The sequence below is a fragment of the Triticum dicoccoides genome, chromosome 6A (assembly GCF_002162155.2).
Source record: "Triticum dicoccoides isolate Atlit2015 ecotype Zavitan chromosome 6A, WEW_v2.0, whole genome shotgun sequence".
Taxonomy (NCBI): Eukaryota; Viridiplantae; Streptophyta; class Magnoliopsida; order Poales; family Poaceae; genus Triticum; species Triticum dicoccoides.
In genome coordinates, this window is record NC_041390.1 from 229,961,145 (window position 1) to 229,971,656 (window position 10,512).

A 10,512-nucleotide genomic window follows, 5' to 3' on the forward strand; every position below is an offset into this window, starting at 1 on the left:
AGGGAGTATATAAGAACGTTTAGGTCAGTACTATATAAGAATTCCAATACTACAAATCAAGTGAAGTGTGTACATAGAAAAAAAACAAATATTCTTCTGGCAAGGAGCTAGTCAGAGTGTCCTGGCATTACACTGTAATAAAATTGATGCATAATCTAAAGAGGATTGCAAAAATGCATAGATATTGCACAGGCCAGACATGAATACTCAAGAATTCATATCATTAGTTGTGAGTTTTGCATGGCAAAATGTAGCATATACAACTTATAGGTCACAGCCGATCACATGCAGCAGGAGTTGAGTCACACCTGCAAGCTTATTGTAAGTTTGGACCACCAACAAAAGAACAAGGGGGGAGAACTACAAGTCATAATTTATGTCCACAGATGTTTCACCGTTGGTGACAGCAGATGGTTAACCCTGGCTAGGCGGCATTACATTACATTTGAAGAGAAGCAAATTTCTTACATCCACAGTAAGCAGATATTTCCTGTGACCAAGTGAAATTAGAATCAGACTTGCTATCTTCTGCTCTGTCCTCCAACTGCTGGTGTTTTGGCTACACATGCAGCTACAATCATATCTTGGGACCCAAAAACTTTGGTGCGATTAGAATTTGTGTTTCACATTTACTAAAGAATCAGAAGGAAATAGTCTGCTATGCTTGGAGTTGAAGGATATCCATCCCGTGGGTGCCAACCGCCTCTTTCGACCCCAATCACGGAATTGACGACAATGTCCTGCACCATTTCCCTGGTTGCATGTGCAAGGCCCAAGCTTTCACATTGAACAAACCAAAAACAGTGAATCTTCTCTAGCACATTCCCTATGCATAATACATGTACAAGCTATTCCCAGCAGCACACGCAATGGAATCCTCAGTTGGGTGCCACGCAAGATGGAGTAACTTTGTTGAGAAGTCATTAGAATTCCCACTGCCATCGGCTCCTGCATTTTCACCCCCTGTGCAACATTTGCACAAGGAGAAGTAGGTCAATCTACTCTACCTATGTGACAGAAATAATCAAATCTATGATACAAGAGACACTTACCTCTCCTCACAGCACGGGTCAAAGAGGTCAGGGTTCTTGTAGGCCTTGTTGGATTAGCAACCTGACGCCTATACAGTTTTCAATCCCAACAAATGAAGAAATAATTAGCCAGGTTTAGAAAACATAATTTATGTTAGGAGTGTGGGTCGGTGAACATTGTTGTGTTTATACCTACCACTAATTGGTCACTGTTCACCTATGTCGAGTATTTGGTAATCCCACCAACTTGGCATATGAATCATAAATGAAACATATAGAAGAAATCTAGGTAGCTCCAGAATAGCAGGAGAATAGGCAGTGCCATATTGAACTAAGTGAAGCATAGAACTATGTCGGATGCAAGGTGCTTATGAATTATGCACAAATTGGACTAGCCCATGTCCAAGTAGAGTATAACCGTTCATAACAACATAAACATAAATAAATAAATAAATAAATCAGAAGATATGGCATACCTCATAGGGTTTCTGCTTGCTTCTAAAGTGGTTGCCTCAGTATTTCCAGGAGTACAACCAAAAACACGGAATAAATTACTACAGTAGAGCACAACAAGAAGAGTACAAGTTAGCATACATGAGTTACAAATTCAACAATGGCTACCACCTTTTATAGCTCATAATGATAATACCTGTAAGAGCCAGTAGCAAGACGATGACCATCCCCACTCAGACAACATTCAAATTTGTCAAAGATTGAATCGTTTTCATATAGATCGCAAAGCTACAACAGATGAGATCAACACATCATTAGGACATAAAAGGTCTTGACGTTGCTACTTTGCTATCATTCGGATGAAAAAATTCACCTTAGGCCTTAAATGTTCATGAACTTGGAAAGTTGCTACTGGGCCTGAATCCATGTTGAGATCCCATAACTGAAGAAAAAAAAAGGATATTGAACTAAAGATACAAGCAGCAAATCACTTTTTATCTAAGAAAGCAAACTGAAAACCAAAGGATCCACAACCCAGAAATTCCAATATTCATTTACTTCAATATATCATGCAGAAATGTTGGAATCAACAGCATGACATACAAAATTTACCAAGAAGGTTTCAGATTTCCATGTTACTAGCCAGTCAGAGTGAAAATCGGAACTTTACAATAAGCTATTGTTTACTTATACAAAGTCCAAAGAAAATGTTCTAACCCTGTATTTTAAAGTTACTTAGAAACGGAATAATAGTTGATGCAGACAACCATCAATTTAATGCAGCTTATCCATAACATAAAAAATGAAAGCAGTATGCCTCAAAGACCAGTGCATGATGAACACGTCGACAAGATATTAGTATCAAATCAATAGTTTGATTTCTTCAGATAACTTTTGCATTCAATTTACACAAGCGAGCAAAAGGCCAGAAAGACTCAATGAGTAGATCGTAGATAGATCACAAACCTTGAGAGTCATATAATCACGACTAAGAATATGCCGTCCATCCCTTGCAAACTTTATATCTGAAACGGATGCAATTATCTCCGTAAAAAAGGATTTTGATCCAGGTGCTTCATGCTCCTCAAATCTGTACAAGATGGTACCAATGAATTAGAAAATAGTTTGTGCAAAGTTTAATTGAATAATTGAACTTGAAATGTTTGTAATCCTTCAAACTCTATTGAGAATTGCCCTCTAAACAAGGATAACTGTTACATCAGGAAGTGCAAGGGGTGATTACTAACAGTTTAGAATGGTTGTCACACAGTGCTGATTGCCGCAGGTCAATAAGCCTGATAGCGCCCTTTGAGCTACTATAGGCTAGTGTATTACAGTGAGTTGGATGGAACTCCGCACATGTAATCACCTCTGAAATTTCACAGAAATATAACAAGTGATGCATATTACCACAGGGAAAAGGAAGAGGAATAAATAACTGACGTGACAGGAATCATATCGGACATTAAAAAATAATCACATACGGATATTTAAAATTAACAACAAAGACCAAAGGTATTGCACTATGAACCAAGAGAAAATATTGGGAAATCACAAATTCAAGATAAGATAGCTTTGTATCTGAGCAGCAACAGCTGATGCAGACTACTTTGTTTTTTATTTACTTGTGGTTTCCTATACATCAAGAACTACTATGATCTGTATTTCTAGAAATCACATGAAAGCTGCAGACTATTAATCACAAAGAATTGCTAGCTAGGATGCCAACATATAGCTACAGAGTGACAAATCATCAAGAATTTGGTAGGTGAGAAAGTATAGGAATTGCCTTTCATCCCATCTTCCTTATCCACAATGCATCAGAGAAATTTTGACCCCACTCAAAGATCTAATTGGTATTTACTGATGCATGCTTGTTGATCCAAGTTCCAACAATAGGCCATACAGATGATTTAATTTTTTTTTTGGAAAGGAAAAGGGACTACAAAGAAAACTTGGAGGCCCTGCATAGAAGGTAACTCCTGCAGCGCGGCAACGCTTGCAAGGTAAAAAGGTCTGTGATTTAAACAAAAGGTAAAATTACCTGATCATGTTTATATTTACGCATCTTACCCCGCTAATAGAGAATTATATTTCGTCCACCAGTTAGATAACACTGCATGCTTAACATATAAATTAACCAAATAGTTCTTATTGGACTGGCAAGCTTACCAGTTAGATCCTCCATGTTTGCAGGCTTCACATCAACAATGTTAAAGCTCTGACTGTTGATTTCCAAATTCCACAGATTAATTCGCAGATCATCTGCTGATATGAATGTCTCGCCATCACTTGAAGCAAAACAACATGAGAACAAGATATCAGCATAATGCACGTGCATTGTGTCATTCATAAATCAACCAAGGCATATAAATATATTAGTTGCAGAAAGCCAATCATATCAAGTCATCCAAAGGGCAAACGGAATTTAAATATAGTGCCCCCTGTTAACCATAACATTATTTTACCATATGAACATCCTTTGATTGTGTCTGTAGACACCAATACATAGAGTACATGCACATGGCACATCTGAAGGAAACCCTTCATAATAAGGGGTAATACAAACAGGTATAAACAGCTTATATATCATGTATCTAGCAGTATCAACTTCTCAAGACTTCTGGATTACATGCCAGATAGTACACATTACCCAAAGTGATGGCCAGTGTTGCCACAGGACAAGTTTATATGCTATAAACATGGCATGTTTCTTAGGGTTCAATCATGATAACCTTTTACTACCTCCGTCCTGGTTTATTGGTCCCCATTGTATTTCGTGTCAAATTTTGACCATAGATTCAACTAACAAAATGTTCATGCATGTCACCAAAAATTATATTAACTATGTACAAATACGGATCCAAGGATATAATTTTTGTTGGCATGCATTAACATTTTGTCAGTTATATCTTTGGTCAAAATTTGACACAAATTACAAAGGGGGCCAATAAACCAGGATGGAGGTAGTAGGCCATATCACAATTTCTCAAGAAATGCACGAAACAGAAAGGTTAATATTTGACAACAAGACAGAGTGTACATTTGTTATGTATGTCATACATGGCCTGCCGAGCACCAAGTTAGGGAAAGGGTCCCCATGATCTCTCAGTTCGGAAATTTATCTTTAAATTAGGGATATGTCTTTTAGCTTGAGCCGTAAGCCAATTAGAGATAATATACATGATTTGTTACTTAGATTAGATTGTTAGGCCTCTACAAAAAGAGGAACCCCTACAAGGAATAAAGCGAGCAAGAGTTAGAAGAATAGTTCTATCTTGCCTCACAGGGGCGAGAGCCTCTCCCTAGGCCTAGTATACGACAACATTACCTACATAATGTAAAAATAACAAGCGACCCAGGCATCAATAATCATGCCCTAATGGCCAAGTATGGATTACTCTGTAAGATGACAGAACAACTTGTAGAGGACATGGAGATGAAGAAAAAACATGACACAATATACTAGCCAGACCTTCAGAAGGAAAACTAAAGCACAACATGGTGAACATCTATGAAATGAAACTGTGCAACAATACTAAGAGGCAGGTGGTCAACTCATAAGAAAACAATGATAAATAAAGGTTAAAGCACCATGAAAGAGTATAATTTATGTGTACACAATAGTCATGAGAACAATAAACTCTCGCTCGATAACACAGAGAAAGCTTAGGCAGCTTTCTAAATTGGGAAAGAATATGAGAAATACGGTGGGAGTAGTTTCCACATTAAACAGAGAAAAGAGACAGAAAATAGCAAGGGTAACAAAATAATAAGACCGAGTGAAGGGGATATGTAAGCAATGTAAAGTCAAGAGCAAGTAAAACAAGTACACAGATTACAAAATCTTACAATTTGACCAGACATCTATAACTCAACAGGAAGCTAACCTATTATTTGAAATGGAATTGATATGGTAATCATGGGCGTGTGCATATACACGCCGGCATCTAGCGACAGGGTTTAACTCTTGGCCTGTAACCTGCAAACGAAGTAAATGAAACTTATCAGATTTGTTAATTGCAACTTACATACAATTTGCCAGAAAGCTTACAAGTGTCTTATCATGAGAAAAGATACTGTACTTATTTTAAATACATGCATTGCTGCTGAATGTACAGAACTACAGATGTTGGATAAAATGGGTTAAGTACAACTACCACAGGCAAACGCAATGATGCATATCCCCCAGGAGGGAATGGCAGATCATTGTTTGCACAATTGTATGACTTTTCTGAGGATCCTCCATTAGGAAGACCTCTAGAGCTACTGGTACTCGAACTAGAAGTTGTCCCATTGTCTGCACTCTGGGAAGTATCCAAATTCATTACTGAAATCCGTTTCACTTTTTTGTCTTGCACCTGCAGATATATGACAAAGCAGTAAGGCACCAATATCACACGGACTGCCCTTGTATTTGGCAAGTGCAAATGGACTTTTTATATAAAAAGGCAAGCAATGGTATTGAGAATTATTAACAATGTAAAGAAGAAACTGAATACTTCATTTGTATTCAGTTTCTTGTCGTGCGGCTGCAGATATAACAAAGCAGTAATAGATGTCGAATTGATTGCCCAGACATCTATACCAATATAAAAGGAGCGAGTTGTGGAGATCCAACATATCTCACACGGTCAACCACGTCTATCCAATGGTCTATGTTGACCCGGTGTTTAGCACCCTCCCCTGATTAATAGTATACCTAATATCAACATCAGCGTCAACTAATTGATTATATACTACCTAATATCAACGTACAATTAAGATCTTGCCAATATTAGTGTCTGAGGCAATTAATATATTGCCTAATATCCACTCAGAAAAAACATTGCCTAATATTAATGTGCATTGCATGTACACGGTTACTGGTTTGACAAGTAGCAATGAACTCTATACAAAAAGGCAAGCGATGGGATTGAGAATTATTAACAGTGTAAAGAAGAAATTGAATACTTCATTTGTATTTGTAAACAATCATAAGTATAAAACAATATTTATCTTGATCAAACAAGCCAGCATAAATGGAAAAAATAGGCTTACTGTAAATCCACCCCTAAGGTGCCCAACAGTATTTGGTACCCCCCTCCGTCCCATGATATAAGACGTTATTACATCCAATATACTCACATATCCGATGTAACAACATCTTATATTATGGGACGGAGGGAGTACATTAAGCAATGGATACATCTTCCAAGCATGACATGGCTAGAGAAACACTAGTGAAGGAAAAATCTCATGACCAGAAGAAATAAATCGAGCAAGCTTCTGATGATCAGTACTTGATTTATACATACCTTCCAGTACTTGATTGTTTTGTCATTTGTAGACAAGATAAAGAGAGCATTGTTGGCTGTTTGGCCCCACTTGATCTTGTTGATTTTCTCCTCTATTTCCAAACTCTTTAGGTAATCGAACTACATAAATTACATATACGATCAGGAAAAATCACATTTCAAGGATATTACTAAGCAATAGTTTCATTTAGAAGATAACATGCAATAGCAGTATAAAAATGATTTATGTTGCTTTTCTGCTGGCAAGCTTATCCTGCAACTAAAACTAAGAAATACTCCCTCCGTTCCAAAATAGATGACCCAACTTTGTACTAACTTTAGTACAAAGTTGGGTCATCTATTTTGGAATGGAGGGAGTACTTTACAAAATGTGTACTGGCCATCAAAACAAAAAGGACTGCACACATTCTAAATGTGTATGATGACAATTTCCTATGTCTACCGTACAAAGTGGGGGAAACACATTATGCAGACATGGTATGATTTCATCCAAGTTCTGTCACAAACTTTTAACTCCAGTCTCGCTGGGGCACAAGATCTCCAGAGATTTAACACAAAATGAAAACATGCAGTCAGATTGGATATTTCCTTGTTAAAAAAACCCCAAACTGCATGGGACCTAAGATGCTGGAGACATATAGAACATGGTAATTTACGGCCAAGGACCCAAAGTAGCATACCTCAGGTTCATGACTCTGAAATTCAGTTTTATAGCGGAACTCAGGATGCCTGGGCACCGAATAATCTTGTCTCTCAAGCTCTGTCCGACTGGCATTCTGCATATATAGCTTTAGTTTATGGGCACAATAGATTTAAGCAAGAAAGCAACAACACTTGGATGGTGCGGTACTTACACCCCTGGCATCAGTTCTTTCAAACAAAACTACGCGTCCACCCCTATCACCAGTGGCAAGATGATCACCAGATTTGTCAAACTCGATTGCAGAAATGATGTCAACTGAAACAACAAATTTAGTAAAAATATAAATATGACTTGGCAGACTACAGTAAACCAAGAAAATCATATTAAAGTCAATTGACACAACCGTCTACTAAAATGAACGGAACCACATGTATCAGACAATTCAGATTGAAGAGATGAATTACCGTATGTTAACTCTATACACAGATGGTAAATCTAGGACTAAGCATTCAAACAAGTTTATGTGTTTTGAACATTCCTATAAAGGAACCAAACATCATGGATGCTGCTGGGAAAAAAATATGCTTGGTTATCTTTTGGCAAGTGATCAATTTCTCCATCACTGCAAAGAATTGGAGTGTATTCTACAAAAAGAGCTCCTTAATAGCAGGTATTGGAAACATGTTAAACATGTCCCGGGTAACTGGGTTAGATAAACAGGGCTGGATTCTGTAGGACTTCTAGTTTTGTGGTAGCAATTCGTTGAAAAGTGGAGCGAGAGCTTGTTTTGGTAACAATTAACCAGAATATCAGAACTGCATCATATTACATACAAACGGGTTGTCTACAGATCCTTAGGCCACGCTTGGTTCATCGTTTCACGGATGATTACGGGTGTAAAACATCCAGGCGGAAAATGAATACGTGCTTCTCGGAAACACCCGCTTGCTTGGTTGTTTAGATCCAGAAAAAACGGGCCATTTTGTGCCTCCACCTGGAAAAATAATACACACACCTCCCACGCTCCGTTTTCTTTCCGTCCAGTTTTTATGGTTACCCAGTTTAATACGGATGGAAGTGGTTACAGGTGTAAAATGAATTCGGTGGAGAAACGACAAACCAAGCGCGGCCTTAGGTCGTGATAGTGATGTAAGGCTGCTCATAGAAAACTATGGCTAAAATTAGAGCAAGATGTACGAAACTGAACTGAACGACTGCAACATTGACCTCAAAGGAATGCATGTCAAAGACTGAAATTGTGTGTCGTGTCTATATCTTGAAAATATAGGTACAATTTAGGATACCACTATGGTCAATTTTTAACAACCCTACAAATGGCAACATAGGGCCTATGTATGATCTGTTACAAAAGGCATAAAAAGATATACCTCGCTGTTCCGCAAAAGGCATAAAAAGGTAGAAGCTGTAACATTCTTTATGCTGTACAAACTAGACCTGCTTATGAACCCTGCGTACCCGATGCCAAATGCTGAAGATAATTATGGTATGGCTTAGTCACAAAAGGACACCACACTCACTCACGGCTCAGAAGCACCCAGTACACATTGTTTGCGCCCAGTTCATCTGCCAAAGCTCGTAAATTTATTGTGCAGCCATCCCAGGGCCTAGAAAACAATAGCGCACCCACGATCCCCACATGTCATCAGTTCATCACACAAAAAGTTTTGGACTTTGAACACGCCACCCACATGCCATGCTGTAAAGCGCCAATAAATACCCTAAGCGAATCCACCAAGCATTCCTAGTTTCCTCCCGTCAACTCGACTCACCGGCATGGAGGCAACGATGCCTAACAACATTACCAGCTACCACGTCCAAAGCCTCCCTGCAACAAGAATCAATCCTACGAGAGGCACATCCAAGCAGCAAGGCCTACTGCATGAACTGACTGATTCCCGCACGTGACGACGTTTAGCTAAGCACCCGACCGCCCGTAATAAATTGTTGGACATTTGGCCACGAACCGTACTAGATCGCCGAGAAACACGATGCAAGAAGTAGAACGCCTGGAACCAAGCGCTTGGAACCCAAATCACGGCGAAGCCTCCGCCTCGATTCGCAAAGGGCGCCACCGCCCGAATCTAGGAGATCCCCGCATCCCTTGAGTGAAATGCGCGGCCTTCAAGGGGTCGCGGCGGCGTCAAACCCCCACCAGCGAAACTGGGTAGATCTCGCGAGGCGAGACACGAGTAGGGAAAGCACGGGAGCTGCGGCAGCCTTACCTTCCTGCACGTCCTCGCCAGCACCGCGCTCGCCGAAGACCTGCGCGAACCGCCACTCTAGCGGCTGTGGCGCCGCCGCCTCCGGGCGGTCGTCGGGGGACTTGGGGTCCATGAGCGCCGCCGCCGTCACGACACCATGGAACGAGGATCTCGGCGGCGTCGGCGGGGTAGATCGGGAGGGGGAGGATGGTCGGTCCTGGGAGAATGGGGGAAGACGGCGACGGAGATCGAGGGGTAGAGACGAGGTGAGGTGCTGCAGCCAAATGATGTGGAGAGCGAGTTCCAGGCGGCCCCTGCGCCCCTGTATTGCTCGCGCTTTTCTGCCTTTCCTGTCTGCGGGGAGGAGGCATTTCGCGTTTGGTCCCCCAAAAAGTACGAATTTGCCGTCCAGTTTTCCTTGTTACATGAAAACACTTATCTTTCTCTCCTTATAATTCTAGCTTCGCCACCTCCGTTCATCGAGCGAAGTCGTGGCGCCTCAGGCCGCCGGTGGCCCCTGCACGCACTGAGCTACAGTGTCATGTCTTGATCATTTCAAATGGCTGCTAGATAGTCCCACACTCTAGGGACTGTCGGGCTGCCCCCGACGGTCGAGGCGTAGTGGTGGCTCCAAGCGCTCTCGTGCGCAAGCATGGCGGCTGCGACAAAGGTGGCTTCTTGACGGTGTTAGCGTGTAAGACAATAAATTTTGGGAAACCAGCACAACCCTCTAGGGGTGGCTTATCTCATTATATATAATGGTTGTGTTACAATATGTACCATATACGTACATAGGTACAGAAGCTATACATAGTCTAACACCCTCCCTCAATCTTAGCCACTTTCTAAAGAACTGAGAAGGGTAA

At 40.5% G+C, this 10,512-nt stretch overlaps 1 pseudogene; it reads right to left on the bottom strand.

Annotated features, from left to right (window-relative positions):
- Window positions 1–200: 200 nt before the first annotated feature.
- Window positions 201–10,017, bottom strand: LOC119316694 (annotated as a pseudogene).
- Window positions 10,018–10,512: the final 495 nt, after the last annotated feature.